This window comes from Sebastes umbrosus, chromosome 1, assembly GCF_015220745.1.
Source record: "Sebastes umbrosus isolate fSebUmb1 chromosome 1, fSebUmb1.pri, whole genome shotgun sequence".
NCBI lineage: Eukaryota > Metazoa > Chordata > Actinopteri > Perciformes > Sebastidae > Sebastes > Sebastes umbrosus.
The window spans coordinates 2942062-2958722 of NC_051269.1; the positions used below are offsets into that span (position 1 = coordinate 2942062).

Genomic DNA, 16661 nt, shown 5'->3' on the forward strand with positions numbered 1-16661 from the left:
TCCTCCTTTTTGTTTGTTTTCCTACGAATGTCCAGCAACACGTGTCAATTTCTGCCCTTTACATGCATACGATCTTTTCAAAATAAACTTCCACCTTCACAGTATGAGCTTGGGAAAAGATCGACTTGGTTAGGATTAGGCAACAAAACTCCTTAGTTAGGCTCAGGAAAAGATCGTGGTTTGGCTTAAAAGAACTGGGAAGTGGCGTTACTTAAGTACGGAAGTTACGTGACAAATAATTCAACATTGATTTCTGGTTTCACACGGGCGGCTGTGGCTCAGAGGGTAGAGCAGGTTGTCCACCAATCGGAAGGTCGGTGGTTCGATCCCCGGCTGCTCCGGTTCACATGTCGATGTGTCCTTGAGCAACACACTTAACCCCACTCTAGAAAAGCGCTATGTAAATGCAAGTCCATTTACACGTATATAATTATGGTCCTTGCCCTTCTTAAATCCTCTGCACATCCCTGATTGTACTTAATTACAGTAAGGTCGTGTAAATAGATCAATTTATTTCTATAATCGTAAAGAAAGAGAGAGGGAGGTATAAGCTGGATCAAGAGAAAAGATTGAGGGAGAAAGGACACAAAAGAAGGGAGCGAATGTTTAAAAGCACCAGCGTAAGATAGAATGTGTGTGAACGTAGGAAAAGAGTGTGTGGAGATTAGATAGAGAGCGAGAGAGAGAGGATTGACTGGTTCCAGACTTCCCACTCCTCCTCCAGCTTCTCTCCACATTTGCATTTTGCTGACACTTTTTTCCACAGAAGCTTCAAACGCATCACAAGCTTCATTGACTTAATGACTTACAATACAATGAAGCCACTAAAAATATATTTGATATAAATGATGAGAGTATGTGTCACTTTCATCTCCAGGCTAAGGTGTTTCTTCAATTTAGAGAAGAGGTCAAGCCTGCTGTACTAAAACTGTTTGGTGTTTTCAATTTTTATCCAAGACCACAATCTTTCCCCAACCTTAACTAAACATTTAGAGTTACATGAACAGAACTACAAAACTGTGAATTGTGCTTTAGATGCCACAGTGAGATATTAGGAAAACAACTCTGGCTCTATCTATCTGGCGTGGAGAGGAGGTTGTGTTGCTCTGACTCTATCTATTTGGTGTGGAGAGGAGGTTGTGTTGCTGTGGCTCTATCTGTTTGGCTTGGATAGGAAGTTGTGTTGCTCTGGCTCTATCTGGTTGGCGTGGATAGGTCGTGTTGCTCTGGCTCTATCTGGTTGGCGTGGAGAGGAGGTTGTGTTGCTCTGGTTCTATTTGTTTGGTGTGGAGAGGAGGTTGTGTTGCTCTGGCTCTACCTGTTTGGCGTGGAGAGGAGGTTGTGTTGCTCTGGCTCTATCTATTTGGCTTCGAGAGGAGGTTGTGTTGCTTTGGCTCTATCTGTTTGGTGTGGAGAGGAGGTTGTGTTGCTCTGGCTCTACCTGTTTGGCGTGGAGAGGAGGTTGTGTTGCTCTGGCTCTATCTGTTTGGTGTGGAGAGGAGGTCGTGTTGCTAAGGCTCTACCTGTTTGGTGTGGAGAGGAGGTCGTGTTGCTAAGGCTCTATCTGTTTGGTGTGGAGAGGAGGTCGTGTTGCTCTGCCTATACCTGTTTGGCGTGGAGAGGAGGTTGTGTTGCTCAGGATTTATCTGTTTAGCGACGTCGGGTCGCTGCTTGACATCCTCCTGGATCCACCTTCTCACATATATTCACATTACATGTATTATTTGTTTGTCATATGGATTGTCTATGATGTATTTGCATCATGTTGTTACTCTGTACACACGACATCTATTGCACGTCTGTCCATCCTGGAAGGGGGATCCCTCCTCTGTTGCTCTTCCTGAGGTTTCTAACATTTATTTTTTTTCCCTGTTAAAATGGTTATTTGGGGTTGGGCGGGGGGAGGTTCTTCCTTATCCGATGAGAGGGTCGTACTGTAAAGGACAGAGGGTGTCGTTTCATGTACAGATTGTAAAGCACCCGAGGCAAATTTGTGATTTTTGGCTTTATAAATAAAATTGACTTGACTTGACAAATATTTTTGTTGCAGATACGTTCAATATGAACATTTCCTCGGGCTGCAATGTTTCCTACAAAGCATATGTGGTAATGGAAATTAATTGTTAATGAACACAATTTTTAGGAGACGGGGTTGCAAAGTACCCATTAGAAACTCACATATTTTAAACACATTGTCATTCCTCAATAACAGATAGAAGATAAATAAATGCACGTATGCATATAATACTGCATTCACTGTATACGGGAACATATCATTCTGGATGCACCATTAGTAACAGACAAGGCTTTGCTCCTTTATACCATCAGCTTCTCCCTCTTCACTTCTTTCAAATCCTCTCTTTCTGCTTTGTTTCCTCCAGCAATCTCATCCTCCTTTTTTCTTTTCTTTTCCATCTCTTAATCTCTCCATCCCTCTCTCTCTCTGCTCAGTAAGGTAGCTGCTTCAGGTTCTTTTTCTCTCCCACTGTCTAAAATCATCAAACAAAACACAAATGCACACATGTAGTAAATACACTCATATCTGAGATGCTTGCACACACACACACACACACACACACACACACACACACACACACACATACACACACACAGCCTAATCTGTCTGCTGGCTGGGTGAGGGGGCAGAGACACTAATAACCCTAGTTATTACTCTCTCTCTCTCTCTCCCTCATGGTCAGTTCATCATGAAGGTCGCTCGCCCAGCGCTGCCTGACCTAGATTCCTCCCAAACAGCTCAACCCCACATCTTTACATCAGCAGAGGTTCTTAGTCACATTGCTCAGTCTCGTCTAGCTACAAATCACTAAACAGTCAATGCCAGCAATGCACGCAACCGTGCAAACAGATTTTCCATTTTTTCTGAGTAGTTAAATGTGCAGTCCAATTTTCATACCGTGAAAATAAGGCATATGTTTTATGGTAGAAATACATGCCAAGAGCTTGCTCAATAGCCTGCTTTACACAGAAGATGATACCGTATCCATGAAAGAACAATCTGACTACAGTGAATCGGAAAAAAAAACTCAGTAATTCACTCAGTAAAGATGTTTTCTACTGATAATCATAAATCCAACCAACCATCAATCAACCAATGAATGATGTCACATGTAATCTATCTCATAGAGCTCAACAGTGATTGGACACTTTTTGAATGGCTCCGGTTCTGGAAGTGAACATTTACCCATTCATTCATTCACTTCACTGACGTTTCAGAAATTCCTTCTATAAAGACTTTTAAGCATGGAAACAAGCCAACCAGCTACAAGATGAATTGTGACCTTAAAACATTTGATTTGGACGAAACTGGAAAATGGAAAAAAGGGGCAATGATACAAGACTGTGTGCATAATTATTTTAAGAGTGAAGGAACTACTCATCCCATAAACCCTTGCGAATAGCAACTCGCCAACTCTGGAACCTCCCAAAAAACGTTTGAACTAACCGTTAATAACTGCGTGGCTTATTTCTCACCTCAAATGTTTTCACAAACACATTTCGGTAAACTATTTTCGTACTATAAGAGGAAGTTTCCAAACGAGCCATCAAGTTGGTGTAGATTGAAATCCAGGAACAGACCCTCTAGCAGCACCATAGACTCTTTCAAATATGGACGTAGTCTCCGTGATGTCACCTATGGGCTTCTGAAGAGCAGAAATTGAATCTCAAAGTGGGCGGCTCCCAGCAACTCTGGCTGTCGCCATCTTGGCAGTGATGATCCAGCTGATGCAAAAATGGGCAAAGAGGTGGAGCGTGAATGGAACCAGCTAAGGCTAACAAGCTAGGCTATATCATAGAAGAGAACAGGCTACATGCTACTCTGTGTAGCCAGCTAACATTAACACTGCACTACAGCACTGACAGTAGCCTACATGCAGATGAACGGAACCCCGGTCTCACTCCATGTCGCTGTGCACGGCCAACACACTGCCAAAGGTCACCGACAGCAAACGTCTGCGCACTTTGCTGGTATGTTGTGAGCGGGTTAGCGGGGGAGCTCTGTGCGCTGCAGCATGGAGTTAGACCGGCTGTAACTGTTGCTCCCTGTTACCAGCTGGTACCGGTGCTAACATATCAATGAAATAATACTAACGTTAGAATTTCACTCACCGAAAAAAATGGAACACAGACTTCTTCAAATCAATCCATCGATGCAGCTTTATTTGTCACATGAAATCGTACGGACTATCGTTACCTGTAACGGTAATGTTACCCTGGTGAAATGCAATCCAGTCAGCTCCTTCAATTGGTGCATTAATATTAACATTATACACCGTAAAGCTTGCATCTCTTCTTCTCAGTCCGCTGTTCTATTAGATCGGTAGCCTATAGAAGAAGAGTCACGGTTGAATGGCGCTGTGCGGGATTCCAGGATTTAGCCAAGTTTCACGGACATTACAGTTTCCAATATTCCATTGGAAACTGATGCAGGCACAGAGGTCCTCCAGCAGCAGCCCATCATCCAATGCCCGCACATTGGCCAGCAGGATGCCCGGCATACAATTAACCACACAGCAAGCCATATTATTTGTCCAATATGTGTATCCAAAAGGCACCAACATCACCAACACGGCCGATATGCTAAATTCAGTGACTCGAATTAGCTGAGGTGACACCTAGCAGACAGCTAGCGGCTGTGTACAGTTGTCATGAAAGGGGCTATAGAGCTATAGCTATAGACACCAAAAACGTTTTTTTGTACCAGGCTGTAAACATGTTTATTTCTGCTGTAAAGTTGGACATTTTAACATGGGGGGAGGGCGGGGAGGTCTCTGTGGGGATTGACTCCCTTTTAGAGTCTCAAGTGGTCATTTCATGAACTGCAGCTTTTGGCACTTCGCCATTGGCTTCACTGCTCAGCACCGGAGGTTGCCACTAAATGTTTCCATGGTAGCAGCCACCTACCAGACACGTCGCTGTTACCCTTTAGGGTTGTGGGTGGTGTAGAACGTCTCCATGATATCGCAAATAAAACATGTTTTTCTTAAAACGTTGATATCATACACATTTGTGACTTCTACAGGATCATATACAATCGCAACCTGACCTCATGGTAAGGCGTATAAATAGCACGACATTACAAGAACATTTCACGGGTCATGAGAACGCATTTTAGCCTTTTCGCGTGTCATTTGTACACCACGCAACAGAGCTACGGTAAAGGCCGAAGTTAGGTTTAGGCAACAAAACCACCTAGGTTTAGGGAAAAACATTATGGTTGGGCTTAGAATGAGTATGTAAACTAAGTGAAATATGTACAGAGAGAACGTAACATAAGTAAGGAAACATAAGGAAAACACGTCACAAATGTAAATTCAAAATAACTCAACAACACTTTTGGACACAAACACCGGTCTATTGGTTCAAAGTCCTGTGTTTGTTGGACCCATCCACGTCCCCTTCCTCCCACCATAAGCAGTCTTTCTCACTTGTTATTTTACGTAGCTCTGAGCATAGCATATGGCAACCCTGTTTCCTCCAAAATGATGTTCCCATACGACTAAACGGCATTCTCACGTACGATTCGAGGGAAACACATTTTCGCCCGGATTACAGTCGCCGTTTTAAACAGTTTCAAACACGTGTTTGTAAATTAAAACCAAACCAAAAAACCTAACAATACTAATAAGTTAGGTTTAGCCAACAACAGGTCAGGTTTAGTAAAAAAACATCATGATTAAAGATAAGTGAACGTTGACTTTCAGTTTCACACGGGACACAAACAACAGTCACCTGGTCAAAAGTCCAATGCTTGTTTGACCCCTCCACCCCATGCTCCTCCTTCTGCAGACCATCATTACAAACGTATTTGTGATACATAAAAAAACAACATACATGTACAGACAGGGCTGTGGATGGTCATGACATTATGGCTAATAATGAAAATACTTGATTCAGAATACGAATGGGATTCTCACTTCCGGAACCTCAGCGTTGAAGTTTATTATAATATATGTATTATTCATTTAACAGCATGGTGTAAACAACGTCCACCTGCTGTGATGCCAAACTAGCCTGGATGAGTCAGAAAAATACAGAAAACAGAGCTGCTGCTTGTCATGGCTTCTCACAGACGAAACACAGTGAAGGAGGATTTCAAGTTGTGAGGCTCATAACTATAAATATCTGCAAAGTCCTTCTTCATCTTTCGTTCTAAACTAATTATAGTCCATGCTGCATCTCCAACTGAACACTGCCAACTTCATTTCAACCACTGGAAAGGGAATGTTGTTCAGAATGATGTTCCTGAGGTGATATAATGTGTACAGTAATTTATGAAATACCATACCACTGTGTCTAAGGCAGCGGTACTGTGTGTCTCTTCAACATGTTTTCAGTGTATTTATGAAGGAAACAGGTGCCTGTGATTTTTTTGGATGGTTGGACAAATCTGTAGTATAATGAACAGTTGGAGAATCGGGCTGCTGGAAATACATCAGGGTGTTTATAGAGGAAAAAACAACCTATTTTCATCTGCCAAATTTGAAGCATCAAATATTAAATAACTACACAAAACAATTTTGAAGTCATAACTACTCTGTGATAAATCTCTTGTCACATCACCCAAAACTGAGCCTTTGAGTTTCAAAGAAACATGAAAAATCAAAGATGATCTTTTATTTCCATTTTGTGTTTCATTTTGAAAGACACCAGTTATTCTGTTGGTGGTGTTTGTGTAAAAACGCTGGCCCAAATAGTCGAAGCAACAATCAAAATATGCACTTTTGATATCAACCATATATAAAACATGGTAACAGTCTAACTTGTAGATTCTGGAAGGACCTTTTCTACCAATACTCTGCTGGAAACTACTAAGTCAAAAGCTTAGCAGATTTAATAATTGAGAATTAATCAATAACAAAATATGTGACTATAATTAATAACTCAAAATTGTGAATCATAAACCCATGAATTGTCGGTGAAGAAGAGTAATGGCACTCAGCTTCAGATACCATACACAATTAGTTTAAGTATCAGAATTCAACATTATATCGACCATATTTAACTTAGGACGGCACACAATTTTGGAAAAACAGAGAAAACTTCCAAATTCCAACTCAATTAAGGGCGTTTTCACATCAGGTACGATTGATCCGTACCGTGCCCGAGTACGATTGCCCCCCCTCTCTGCTCAGCTTTCACATTAGTAAAGTTGTTCCGTACCCGAGTCCACTACGTCATCATCCACGTGTAGTTGTTTATGTTGAGATCAGCTGTTCTAGTGGCCGAGTATCATAAAACACTTCATTCAAACTGGACCGAAACTAAATAAAACTCACCAATACTGTCGTCGTTAGTCTTTCCAACAATCACCAACTCTGGTTCGGTTGAAATAAACTCTTATTTCACAGAGTTCGATGTGAACCCCCCCCCCCGCCCCCCACCCCGTCTCTCTCTCTCTGCTGAGTGGCTCTCATTTTTCTACGCAGACAGACCATTAAACTAGCTAAATAAAATAACAAACATTGCCCAACCCTAATGCCTACTATTGTCTATATTTTAAGGAACCTCTCGCCGGCTTTCCTGCTGTATCACCCATGGCCGTGCAGTTCTGAGGATGAGATCGGCGCATGTTGCGAGCAGATACAGATTTCGGAGGAGACTGGTGGTGTTGAAAAAACCTGATCTTTCAAAACTACTCGCTAACTGCTAACGTTACTCCCGTTAAATAGCGGTCCACTTCCGTGTTTTGGTACGGTTGGCTTTCACAGCTGATGCGAACCGTACCCGAGTCCACATGATCCGTACTCCAGACCACCTTTTCAAGTGGACTCGGGTACGGATCGACGAACCGTACCCGAGTACGGTACGGAGCGTTCACACTAATCAATCCAACTGGACTACAGGGACAAGTGGTCTCGGATTCGGGCCCGGGTCCCTGATGTGAAAGCCCCCTTAATCTCATAATCTCAGGGTTGCTACGGAGTTCTCGGCCATAGTGTGATTTCAGTTGTTTTACATACACATACATTGGTTTGGAACGCACCCTCAGTTTCCTTCTTGTTCTAAACATGTACATGTCAACAAACTTCCTATGATGATGTTAGCTCAGCAGAACATATACATTAAAGTAGATGCTCATTTGCATTAAATGTCAGTTTCATTTAGTCTTTATTCACAATTTGGAGTGCCTGTTTATGTGTCTGTGTGTGATTTTGAGAGCCACACAAAGGAATGCAGGGTAGGTTGTAATATGGTAGACGGGGTCATCGAGTCTCTAGGAGACATGGCCCTTTACGAGGAACTAGGACTTCATACATCAGTTTGTGTGTCAAATTTGGCGCTCTGATGTCCTGGTCTCTCCTCTGTGAGTTTATCCAGGCCATGTTGTAAATCCAGAGTCTCACCACTTAGTGACCTGTAAAGGAGGAGAGCCCCCCTCTGCAGCCTCTCATCATCCAGGACTCAGAGGTGGAGCGGGCCAACAGTTTGAAGTTCCTCGGCCTTCACCTGACTGACAACCTGAGCTGGGCCAAAAACACTACTGAAACAGTGAAGAACGCTCAGCGGCGGCTGCACTTCATCAGGCTGCTGAAGAAGGCTGGACTCAGACGTCAGCCCCTCACCCTGGCCTACCGAGGACTGCTGGAAAGCATCCTCACCATCACTGGTTTGGGAACGCTAACCAGGCAGAGAGGAAATCGCCTCCATGGACACGATATACACCCAGCGCTGCAGGAGGAGGCCACAGAGACACCACCCAGCTCACTCTCTGTTCAGGTGGAGGCCACAGAGACACCACCCAGCTCACTCTCTGTTCAGGTGGAGGCCACAGAGACACCACCCAGCTCACTCTCTGTTCAGGTGGAGGCCACAGAGACACCAACCAGCTCACTCTCTGTTCAGGTGGAGGGAATCAGGACACAACCTGAGGCACCACAGGCCAGAGAGCATCTCCACTCACAGAGCACCTCTGGTTTCACAACAGCTTCTTCCAGCTACAATTAGACTGGTGGCAAAGGACGTTAAAGAGGGACACAAATAGCCCACATCTCACCTCACCTCCATACCATTATTGACACACAGACACCTGAACTGAATGGACTGTAATGCTGTGCAGTATGCCTCCTTCCACTGTGAAAATCCTCTGAAATATATTAGTTATTTTTTTAAAATATTTTCCTGAGAGCTACAAGTTCTTTTAACATGGTCATGGAGCATGTATGTATATTTGTATTGTGGGGGTATCGTTCCTATGCAGAGGGTAGTTTAGTTTATTTATTGACCGCACTGAGGGTGTTTTATGTTTGATTGATTTATCGTGTTCAGTTGAGTGTGCTTCTTATTTTGTAATTACCTCGTGCCTTTTCTACTTTTTCTTTTTTTATAGCTGACTCGGTGTAAACTGCTCAGAGTTCCAATGCACTTAAGTGCAAATGGCAAGTAAAACTCTCTCTCTCTCTTTCTCTCTCTCTCTCTCTAACACACACACACACACACACACATTAGGAGAGGCAGCAGGAAGTGAAGTTGTGGGAGGTGGATGGAAAGTCACTGCTGGTCTATTGAGACTTAAAAAACCATCACTCTCAAAACTTCCTCCTCTTCAAAGCCGTGTGCTGAGAGAGATCAGCTTGTGCATTCATTTGTGTGTTTACGCATCTCTGCATTCTTAGAAATAAGGGCTTCCAAAAGGGTTCTTCCTGAAGGTCTGAGATTCTACCCAGCAACATTTGCTTCCTTATTTTGTTGTTGTTGCTTTTTTCCGAAGGGTTCTTTGTAAGACTAGGGGTTCAATTAAGAACCCTTTCTCATTCAAAGAACCCCTTTTTTGAAGAAAACGTTCTACAACCCCCTGGGTGGGTTCTAGATGAATATAGGAAAGTATGGAATATATGGAAAGGTTCTGTATAGAACCCCTAGAAAAGGTTCTGGGTGGAACAATTGCACCATAGAAGGGTCCTCTGTAGAACCTCTCATAGAGGGTTCTGGGTGGAACCATTCACAGATGGCTCTATGTATAAGTCTATATATTGTGTTATAGGTAGAACCCTCTGAAAGGGTTCCAGGGGAAAAGATTCTACCAGGAACCAAAAAGGGGTTCTCCTATAGACCAGCCGGAGAACTAGGGGAGGGATGCAGCATAGTACGGTGTTTTGTGTGGCAATATTGTATCGAGACATGGAGTTACTATACTAACATCTTAACAATCCAACGGGCCGCTCTTCTGTCTGTCAGAGGTTGGAGCGGGCTCAGTCTTAAAGCTGGAGAGAAGATAATGATATCATATGGACCTAGAAAACCTCATGAATCCATTGGTACCTACAATGTCATGTTAGCTTAGAAGAAGATTGTTAAATAATGCTCCAAAGTGACTCTCAATTTTGGCGAGAAAATCTGGCATGGCCATTTTCAAAGGGTCCTGTTGAAGACAAATGACCTCAAAGAAGGTAATAAATCACAATATATCTCATCCCTATACTGAGCACCTCGCAAAATGTTTAAAATCCCTTTAGTATCATGATGATATGGTATCGTGGGGCCTCTGGTGATTGCCCCCCCACTAAGAACCCTGTATGGTTCTAGTTAGCACCTTTACTTTGGTGTACATCTCAATAAGTGTGTTTTAATGTCTGAATCTGTGTGAGGTGGGTAAGTGTGTTCATCTGTGTGTGTAAGAGGGCCGTCCAAGTGTATATGTGTGTGTGTGTGTGTGTGTGTGTACACTGCATTAGTGAGTGTGTATTTGGGTATCCCTGTGAGAGATTTCTTCAAGGCTCTGAAAGAAAGAAAAAAAAAGATGGAGAGAGGGGAAGAGAGAGACTAGAGGAAAGAGAGAGAGGCAGAGGTGGAAGGAGTCAAAATAAGCAGTCAGGAAAATGAGTTATGTCAGCTTGCTCCACCAGACACACACACACACACACACACACACAGACTCGAGATCACGTTTTATGTTGCACACGGTCAGAGTTTTTCTCATCTTGGTTCTGTGTCTCATTTCCTCTCGTCTTACTTGCTCTGCTTTTTCCACCCTCCTCTCTCTCCCTCGTTCTGTGGGCTTCAAGTGCAAATGAATCCACACTCCAAGGATTATGGGTAAGTACTTTGAATTGGCAAATGATGGCCTCCTGTGGCTCGGTGCAGGAAACACACATGCACACAGACGCATAATATGGACACCCACATTCAGCCGAGTGCACACACACACGCATGCACTTTGAGAAATGGAACGGCCACTTCATTTACACTCACTCACACACACACACACACACAAACAGTATGCAGCTGGTTTAAAACCTATGTGCACAGATGTCTAGGTGTGTAGACAAGAACATGCAAACACACACACACACACACACACACACGTGCACAGAGATCAGCAATCGAATCTGCTCTTCTCTCTGTAAGTCAGAGAGAAGCAGCCATCATGGTACAGAAGAGCCTGATGGTTTGAAAACAATTCAGTTCAATTAGATGAAACTTAAATAACATTTGTGTGGAAATTTAGTTTTAATAGGATAGAGCAAAGAAAATAAATGGAATACAAATGCATATATGAATATATGCAGATGATACGCAACACTTCATTGGTGGGATACAATATTTCAAGTAGAAACATGTGAAATGTTTACACATATATTAACGCAAAATGAGAATGTTTGTGACCCGGCAGCCATGTTGAAAACAGTGGAGGAAATACCAAGCACCGCCCACCAGCCGGAGCACAGCCAATAGGAACGCTCTCTCAATGAAATGACCTGTGATTGGCCAAAGTCTCCCATCAAGGCTAGATGTTCTGAAGCCTGAAAACAGAGCCATGAGGAGGAGCAGAAGTCTAGTTTTCTCTCAGAACACTTGAATTACAATATGCTGAAAGGTTATTATGGGATTTTTGCCCAATGATGCCAAAAATATACTGCCTACTGCCACATATATACAGTATTATATATATATATATATTCAAAAATATTCAAACACCAGATGTTGTAAACGCATACCCACAAAAACAGGCTGCTGAGAAAAAACATTGACCTTGCTATAATTGTTCATATGCTAAATTCAGCATAATGTACAATACCACAGCATCCCATCATTACAACAATATTCATGGCATGATCCCCGTTGTGCTTCCTCAGAAATACAGACAACCAGGCCACTTTTTTTTTTAAATTAGAGAAATTCATTCTTAAAATGGAGATTAAAAAACTTAGTGGGGATTTTCTACATATTTTGTGTTTATTTCATTTACTTGAAAACTTTGTTTTACTTTCTGTGACAGCATTCTGGGCCATAGAGGGCAGCTTAACAGTTAGCAATATAACAAATGGAAATACCTGTCATTTAAAAATAACCCTATGTGCTCTTAATATGAAACAGGCCTGTTCCACATAAAGGTTCAATTTGCAACAATGCACTACATCAGTTTTCATTGTGCTTTACAGATAATAACCTTGTTTAATGCTTGTTCTGGACATCAGATCAGTCTGTCTCCTACTCTCATGTTGTAAACCTCTCTGCCTCTTTGTCTTCACTGCACTTTGCTGTAGCTCTACCTCCTCTTAATTCCCTCTGAGTCTATACCTCCCCCTGCTGTGCATCTCCATTCTATCACTCTGATAGCGCGCTGCACTGCAGGACCCAAAGAAAGACAGATGGAAACTTCAAAAACTGTCTGGCAACAGCACGAGAGAAGGAAAATGGAGTCAAATAATTGAACCAGGAGAGACAGGGAAATGTATATTAGAGAAGAAGAAGAGCAGGGAAATGAGACAGGAGACAGAGACGGGAAACAGGTGATATTTTTTATTATCATGATTTTAAAGAGCCCTTCTTTTCATCACTATCAAGGACACAAAGAACATCTGCAGGAAATGATTGAATTATAACTAAACACTAAAGTCAAATTAAATATGAGATGAATGGGGACAAAGTAGCAATAAACCAAATTGACCAGATTACATACATGATGAACTTCTTACCAATCCAAGTCCACTCATATTCCAATTTTCAACAAGTTGCCTGAGTCCCATAAACTGAAAATAGTTTCTACAACCTGTAACATTATAACTAGAGGTTTGACCAATCAGTGAGCCTACAGTCCAGTCCAGAACCTCCAAGTGTGACAGAGTAACCAGGAAAAACTAACAGGAAGGGTCCCAGCAGGGAATTAAAAAACATTCACTGATGTCTCCAAAAAAATACGTGTTACATTTCTCATTATTAAACTAGTTTAGGTTATATTATCCGGCCCTCAGACAAAGACAGAGCTGTAGGCAAGATAAAGAGGAAAATGGAAATATAGGCAATGATATACAGTATATATATATATATATATACATGGCATATATATGTATATACACACATATATATATATATGTATATATATATATACTGCTTAGGGGTGGAGCAGTTCACAAAATTCAGGGTTGGGTTCATATCACATGTTTTGGGGTTACGGTTTTCGGTTCGGTACATTTATGTCACAGCGAGGAGGTCATGTTCTGATTTCAACATGCTTTACATTTATTTGGCAAAAATAAGTTAACAAATGTTTGCCTTAACAAAAGTATGGCTTATATAAGGAACATAAAGACTTCTTCATTTTCAAATGTTAATTGAAAGAAGAGGTCTTCTGCAGTAATTAGTGTAAACAAAAAATGCAGCTTTGCTATATTCATATAAATATGATGAATTATTATCATAGACTAAGGCCATCAACATAAATTGAAGCATAAGCTCAACCAGAATTATACTAAAAAACAACAACAACAACAGTTTAACATACAGTATGTCTCAATTCCCTGATTATCAGCTCTTAATTGAAAGTGAGATTTCTGTGCCACTGTGTTATTTAAAAATAAGTAATAACTATAAAACACATTACAGGGATTGTGCTGTTGCCCCTCTGCAGTTTCCAATCTGTCACTGCTTGTGTGAGTGCTTCAGAGAGAAGCTCACTGTGCGGCTCTCATAAAGGGGGCGCGTCTGCAAAACATCACTTTTTATCTCCCACGCTGAAGTGACGTGGTGGTTCAGCCAGTCACAGTTCAGTAACTCTCAGTAGCCCTGGATGTCCATCCGTCTGTAGTAAAAGCTACGCAGGCTGTGTTGGACAATTCTTTCACAATTCCTAGTCGTGTCTGTTCAGGAATTACTGTGTTGCTTAAGTGTCGGCGAGAGGGAATATTATAGCGTGGCTCAAGTAACGTTACGTTAATCATATGCTGAAATCCAGCGTCCTCCACGACTGCATAAGGCTTCATATCTTTCACTATAAACCTCCACAATGCTGTAGTTGTGGGTTTTGCCCTGTCGTAGTCTGTATGTAGAGGCTGTTTAAAGGTCCCATATTGTGCTCATTTTCAGGTTCATACTTGTATTTTGTATTTCTACTAAAACAGATTCCTCATACTGTCTGCCTGAATATAACTGTATTTACCCTCTGCCTGAAACGCTCCGTTTTAGTGCATTTCAATGGAATTTCAATTGAATTGCAACGGAATTGCGTTGCTAGGCAACAGTTTGGGCCCACGTTTACTTCCTGTCAGTTGATGTTACTTACATACACTGCAACAGGAATGAACTGGGACACATTTAGAATGTTTACGTTTAAAACCGTGTAATGGTCTAAATATTGGAGATTTGTGACATCACAAATGGACAGAAATCCTAACAGCTTGTTTGAAACGCACAATTTCTGAATACGGGCTGTGTGTATTTCTCCGTATATTGAGCGTTTTTTATTAATTTAACAGTATTTATAAAGCACTCAAACCTGCTTTATAATATAAAAGACCTGAAAGTCTCACTTTTTACAATATGGGACCTTTAAATGCTGCGGGGAGAAGGAGGAGAAGGAGCTGCTCTTTCCTACCCGACTCTCTTCTCCTTGCGCTATCGACGGCCACACCGGGGTGATGTCTTCATAAAAGGTTCATTATATTGGAAGTGTTGCCGCTAGCATAAACCACACATGTTGCACAGTGCTCACACAGTCGCCGTTTTATCCACCACTTTTTTTCGTCATTTTCATGGTAACACTAAATCCGTAATGTTCCATACAGCAGAGCCAAACGATGCTGCAGCAGATCCTGTGCTTTATCATGTCCACTCGCCATTTCCTAAACTGCACTTCATCTGTGCCAACGGACAAGTTTTTTCACCCCCATTAACTTCATTTGAAGTTTTTTTCTGCGCATGCCTTTTTGACTGAAAACAGTGAGGCTGTTCCCCATCTCTAGTGTCACAATAAACGGGAGCCAAAGTTTACATGAAAAAAAGTCCCACGATGGGCCTCATAACCTATTTCAAATGAACCCAACAATACATACACGCCCCGAACCGGGACTAGCAAACCCAACGGGTTGGATTTCTGACTTGAACCGTTCCATCCTTAATATATACTGTATATATATATATATATATATATATTTATATTAATAGAGAAAGAAAGTTAGAGGAGAGAAACAGAGAGGATGACACATGGAGAGAGAAGGAATGAAACACGCTGAAAGGCTAAACCAATCTGCAAGAGAGACAGAAAATAGACCGTAGAAAAAAAACTGCAGTAAATCAGGAAAATAGGGAAAAATGGAGATATAGAGATGAAATGAGATAGAGAGAAGAGACAGAGGAGAGGGGTAGAGTGCAAATCAGCAGGTTTCTGGCATCGCAAGCTGGAAGTCGGGAGAGTTTGAAATGCAAATTAACCCCAAATCTGCTTTCTGCTCTTCCTCGGCGGAATCGCGTCTCTCTGCCGTGCCAGCCCCTACCTGTCAGTCCTCTCATAATTCACTCTCTCATTTCTCCCTCTGCTCTTCCTCTTTTATATTATCTTGTCTCTTTCTTTGCTCTTGCTGAATTCAGGCTGCCAAGTTTGGATTACACACAGAGTGAGAGCAGGTTTGTTTCAGTGTTTCTTGTGAGGGTGGATGTTCTACACAGGGAGCTATAATGACTAACAATGAAACTGCTGATTTGTACCATCTTTTAGCATCTTTATGTCCAGTTTACCCAGCCAGGTGGTCAAGTACCGGCGCTTTTTCACACCCCTGGGCATCTGACACCAATGCACAAGGCACCCTTTAGCGTCTGTATGAGTTGCCCAAGGCTTTCAACTAACAGACAAACACAAGACTTTCACCCAGGAGACCGCTGTCCCTGTCTCGTGTGAAACCATTACTCAAGGTTGGCCTATTCTAAGTTAGGTACACAAGTTAACTCACACAACGTACTTAGCTTGTGTATGTAACTTCAGTTACATAACAAACATACTAGACTTATTTTAACCCAAACCACGATCTTTTACTAAACCTACTACAGTAGTTGTGTTGCCTAAACCTAAGTGAGGCCAAAGGGTCCTGACAAAGTGTCCGTATGTGATGAGTTGGGAATGAGAACGGGTCGGTTGACCACCAAAGCTGATTGACATCTTTAAGGTGACTATTGCTGCTATTGATTCTTGTTTTTATGGCAAATTCCATAATTTATGTCACACAAATTACATTACTTGCATTACATAATAATATACATAACAATCAACAATCAGACCTACAGTATAAGAACGGCACTGAGCGATGTTTTCACTCTTCTCCCGACTAGCATCCACAAGAGTTTGATTGACAGATGGTTCATCCAATCAACCTGCCAAGTATTTTTTGACGCCTCACATCGGGAGGGTCGAATGCAGCCTGGGGCCCTTC

At 42.0% G+C, this 16661-nt stretch overlaps 1 protein-coding gene across 1 annotated transcript in view; it reads right to left on the reverse strand.

The window, feature by feature from the left end:
- Positions 1-16661, reverse strand: part of LOC119493886 (glutamate receptor-interacting protein 2-like) — a 288128-nt gene that overhangs the window by 120916 nt on the left and 150551 nt on the right.